We start from the raw sequence: 6,000 nt of genomic DNA, 5'->3' as shown, positions 1-6,000 counted from the left end.
CTCATGAGAATCAGAAGACGTCTCGTATCATCGCGGCCGTGGAGATAGAGAGCAGACACGGCAGATAGCATCAGCGGGTGTAAGCGATACGGCCGGGCGGAGAGTATCGTGTCTCTCGGGGCAGGTCATCCTCGTGGCCCGGGGGCGATGACAAACGAGATGTGTGATTGTCGTGGAGCGAAACCTTGGAGGAACGTTCTGTGGTATTCTGCTCCGTCCGTCGGAATAATTGGCCCTAAAAAGTAAAAGCAAACGAGCCGAGAGTGTGTGTGTGTGTGTGTGTTTTGGCTCCGTCCTCTTGAGTAAATGAAATTAGTAACGTGTGTCGCAGGTGATATGAGGTCAGTCTGGTGTTTGTGTACTTACACATGTGTGGATATGTGTGTGTGTGTGTGTGTGTGTGTGTGTGTGGATATGTGTGTGTTTGTTTTGAGTAGTGAGCGGGGAAGTCAAAATATCAAAGGGCTAAAAGTTGAGCATCGGCGGAGCAGGAAGTCTGACGTGGAAATCAAACATCCCATTAAGGCGTCAGAGGCGGCCAAGTGCAATAACACTGCAGCTGGGCCTACTCCGTCCACACACACACACACACACGCTCTCACACACACACACACACACACACACGCTCTCACACACACACACTCACACACTCTCACACTCTCACACAGACATCATATACTTACATTACTCACTGTACATTACATAGGGTATAGAAAACAGAAACTCAGTCTAAATAAATGTAGTTTAAAGACTCCAGTTGTATAAACAGTGATGTTTCCATGTAACCTGTGAGGGGATATAGGAGGATATAGACTTTATATAGTACGGCAACATATATATACAATAATATCGACCAATATTCTGCATTTTTTCAATAATCTGCTTTTTTTCACCAGTAACCGAGAAAATAAATGTGTTTTAAAACGTGTTCCTGAGTCTCTCTCTGTCTGAATTCACATCTTTTGGCTGCAGAACAACGTCCCGCCCGCTGAACCAAAACCCGTGTTGGAGTTTGTGTTATTCTACAAAACATCTTTTTATCACAGATTTTCACAGAAACAAACAGTTTACTTACTGTAAAAAATCAAAAAACTACCAGCACACTAGTGTGGATTGACAAATGTATTCATTAACAATGGTTAAAAGCAGCGAACAATGCGTTTCGCCTGTTGCTTCATCAGGTTCACAGTTTTCTTACTGTATTCAGTCTAATCCCAGATGTGTTATTCTAGATTTTGATACCTAAATTTTCATTTTTACTACAAATGAGTATTGGTTCTAAACATTGGTTATTGGTTTCCGAGATTACTAATAATCGGTTTCGGTATCGGCCCTGAAAAAAACATATTGGTCTGTATGTTATATATGGATTTATATTATGCAGGTTTATTAAATCAATATAGATATATAATCATCAATTCAAAATGTGAAACTGGTCTCAAGCCCTTGGACTCTGTTTATAATGTCAACACACGTAAGAGTTATGTATGTTTATGTAACACATGTCTATAATAACACACACACATACACATATATGAAATGAGATAAAGGAGTCAGATTCAACCACCGGTGAACAGGTGTGTGTGTGTGTGTGTGTGTGTGTGTTGTTACCTGGTGACTGGTTCTTCTTCTTCGGGCTCGTCATCTCTGGACCAGAGTGTGTGTGTGTGTGTGTGTTGAGTCTGAAGCTGCAGAAACAAAAATGTAGTTTTACTGTGGACGGCTGTTTACTCAGACGTTATTTATGCAACTTTTCTTTGTGTTTATACACTTTGTGATGTTAATATACAGTGAAGCAGTGGGTTAAATACACAACGTTAATTGTTAAGCCTCCTAAATAACGGATGATCATGTGTTTCTTCTAGCGGCTTCTCTGTGGAAACTCAGAGACCAGAAGAAATCAAATCTGATGATTAAAACAAAACAAAACAAAAAAAACACGCCAAATCCGTCCAGACCTCCTCCTCCTCTTCCTCCTCCTCCTCCTCTCTCCATACCTGACACCTCTGGGGCTTCGGTCGCTCCACACCGGGGGAGGAGGAGGAGGAGGAGGGGGGAGAGAGGAAAAGAGGGAGGGGAGGAGGGAGGAGGGTGAGTCAGGACACTCGCGGGGTCAATTTCGCATGTGACCGGTGTTTCGTATTTAATGAGAGCTGCTGTCACTTCGGCTCAGGGCAGTCAGCGGAGAGAGGGAGGAAGAGGAGGGAAGGGGAGGAAGAGAGGGGAGGTGACGACGCTGGAATGGAAAACACACACACACACTTAGACACACACACACATTAACACACACACACACAGAGAGACAGAGGGATGTGGCTAATACCTGGAAATACGTAGAGCATCACAGAGCTGCTGCACATGTCACAGAAACAGAAACAGTTACACTGCAAAAACTCAAATATCTTTCCAAGAATATTTGTCTTATTTCTAGTCAAAATGTCGTTTCTAGTCAAAACAAATCTCATTATACTTAAAATAAGACTCATCACATAAAAAGTAGCTTGTTTTTAGACACTTTTTACTTCTTTCAAGCAGATTTTCACTTGAAATAAGTAGAAAAATCTGATAGTGGAGCAAGTTTTTCTTCCTTATTATGAGCACAAAAAACTGCTTTCACTGGCAGATTTTTCTACTTATTTCAAGTGAAAATGATCTAAAAACAAGTTAATTTTTAGGTGATGAGTCTTACTTTAATTAGTTTTGACTAGAAATTAGACATTTTGACAAGAAATAAGACAAATATTCTTGGAAAGATTTTGAGTTTTTGCAGTGTGAGACCTGATTGCACCTGAAACACATCAGAACAACAGTTCATGAGCAGGCAGATGGCATTTTTCTACTTATTTTAGTGAAAATGATCTAAAAACAAGTTAATTTTTAGTTGATGAGTCTTATTTTAAGTGGAAAGAGATTAGTTTTGACTAGAAATGAGACATTTTGACAAGAAACAAGACAAATATTTTGAGTTTTTGCAGTGTAAAGCAAAAAAAAAAGTGACATAACACCTGTAGCTCCGCCCCCTCCCCCCCTCCTCCTGGCCAACGCCGGACCCTCATTAGGTCATGTGTACTCAGTCCTGTTGTTCCTGCGTCCTTTAATTTCCACTGTTGTGTGGACAAAAGAGACGAAGCGAAGTGAAGCCGCCGAAAAAAGCGCCGCCGATCGCAGCCCCGGGTCCCTGCGCTCGACCTCCTTTCGCTCATTACCGTCGCCATGGAAACTCGCTCCCCTCAGCATCACCTCTAGGCGACCCCTCCCACAGTGTATGTGTGTGTGTATGTCTGTGTGTGTGTGTGTGTGTGGATGAATGGAATTTTTTTTTTTATAGCAGTTCAGAAAGAGAGACCGGAGCCATAGGTGTGTGTGTGTGTGTGTGTGTGTGTGTGTGTGTGTGTGTGTGTGTGTGTGTGTGTGTGTGTGGGCTGGATCGTCTGATAACAAGAACTACTGTGCGACTTGATGATTACTCCAGTGTTTGTGGCCAGAAGCAGCAGCAGCCGCCCCTCTGTGTGTGTGTGTGTGTGTGTGAGCAGCAGCGTGTGATATTAAGTGTGACGTTCCAGGACCTTTTCCTCTCTGAACTCATGGGAACAGGTCGGTTTTTTTTTCTTTGGCGGACGGGCGTGGATCTGGTTTCTTGACTCTGGGTTTCCTCTGCAGACGTCGATGCAGCAGCAACACAAACGCACTGCAAAAACTCAAAATATTACCAAGAATATTTGTCTTATTTCTAGTCGAAATGTCATTTCTAGTCAAAACAAATCTCATTTATACTTAAAATAAGACTCATCACATAAAAAAGTTGCTTGTCTTAAGACACTTTTTACTTATTTCAAGTTTTTTCACTTGAAATAAGTAGAAAAATCTGATAGTGGAGCAAGTTTTTCCTCCTTATTACAAGCACAAAAAACTTGCTTTCACTGGCAATTCAACATAGTTCAACATTTTGGCAAATTGGCCCATTGCCATAATCCCTATAGGTTTGTTACCTTTAATTGTCCGTGCAAGCTATTTTTAGAACGGCGGAGCAGAGCCGCAAGCTGCTCAGAGCTACGCTACAGAGGCTCATGGGATTTCTTGGTTTCCCCCATCAAACTCATCAAATACACAATCCAACAACTCCACAACGCTCTGGTGGACAAGTTGTGACCTGCACATTCACCACGCTATGAGATAATAACACAACGTTACCAGACAGAGTTGTTTTAGAGGGAAATTCATGCAAAACCACTGATGCACGTTGCCTTCAGGGACAGTTTTTCAGCAAGCAGTCTCTGTGTTTGCCTCTAAAACAACTCTGTCTGGTTGGCCAAAGGTCTGAGGTGGAGGTTGTTGTTGGAGTTGTACGTTAAACACTGTGTGTGTGTGTGTGTGTGTGTGAAAGAGAGACAGAGCTGCAGCTGAGTGAGTCAGCAAACAGTCGACACATGCAGGTGTCGTTTCCCCTCCACTCTGAGCTCTGCATGGCTGAACCTATGCATGGATGCACACACACACACAGACACACACACACACACACACACACACACACACACACACACACACACACACACACACACACACACACACACGCAGTAGAAAGAGCTCCCTCTGCTGAGCTCAGGCCTCAGCTCCCTGCAGCCCCCTCCCCTCCTCTCTCCCTCGACCACCGCCTCCTCTCACCTGTTTACTACACAGTTAAAGATTTATCCTCCTTTAGTTTATAAACGAGTCGACTGGGTTTTACAGCTGCAATTATTTTTAATTTAATACATATAAAAACATAAAAATAAAACAGTTAATGTCGTTTTTTTTTTCTGAATTCTGACTGTGCTGCTGTTATTTCCCTGAAATGACCTCATCCTCATCCTCAGAGGCACAATGGGAAACTGGAGGCACAAACACAAATCACACCAGACTGAATCAATGAACCCAGTGCTTTATAAATACATTTGGTAAATAAGAACTTTTTTTTATCCTTCAGGTAAAAGTGCTTTTTCTTTTTCTATTTAAAGGCTGTTTTTATCTGGTTTAAAGAAGTTTAAAGACAGCTTTTTTTTCTAACAACATGTACAGTGAGAACAAGATCTCATAAAAAGGCAGAAAAACAGACGTCATTATGTAAAATTCAGTTTCCTGCTTTAAATGTATAAGAAACAAGGAGCTGCGATCGAGTGACTGAGGAGAAAAGCGTCAGTGACTCCATCAGATCTTCTGCTTTAATCTGTGAAAACAGAGGAGGAATCCCCACATTCCTGTCTGAGGGACGACCCAGGGTCGGGCTTTACCTGCTGCACCGAGGATGAAGGTGGGATTAGAGCAGAGCTCACGTTGTTGGGATGGTGAGAGTGTGTGTGTGTGTTTTTCTTCTTTCTTCCACACGGCTGAAGCAGCAGAAGCTCCTCCAGGCTGTGAACTGAACATCTCAGTCGTCTCTTCATTGGATTTGTCGACAAATATAAAAAAATAAAGATAATTTATATTCTTGTCTTTTAAAAAGCCTGAAACATTTAAAGAAGTTTTAAAGATTTATGTAAAAAATATGGAGATTTCGGTTCAGTTTGTTTCTCCGTCCCCTTCTCATCATCGTCATATCTCAGGATCATTTTGGTTGAACTTCTTCAAATTTGGCGCAAATGTTCACTAGGATTCAAGGAAGAACTAATTACATTGTCGGGGTCAAAGGTCAAACGTTGAGGGTTTTGTGACCTCACAGAAACACAGTTTTGACCTTGTACACATGATATTTCTCCAACATTGCATATGAATGATGATGGTGGTGGTTGGAGGGGCTGTTGGGCGCAAAATGGCAGCCACGCTTCTGTCAGTCTGTGGCTACACACGTAGTTTACCACCACCGGTGTGAATGTGGTATGAATGAATAATGGTTATTGTACGCACTTTGGGTATCGGGTAACGATAGAAAAGCACTATATGAAATGTAATCCATTATAATATTCACATAGACACAAGGTTGAACTGCTTGAACTTTGCCAACATCAGGATCACATTCAAAACTTC

Source organism: Trachurus japonicus, chromosome 20 (genome assembly GCF_045865225.1).
Source record: "Trachurus japonicus isolate A0001 chromosome 20, Traja_1.0".
NCBI lineage: Eukaryota > Metazoa > Chordata > Actinopteri > Carangiformes > Carangidae > Trachurus > Trachurus japonicus.
Note: the sequence above shows the minus strand (reverse complement) of the source record.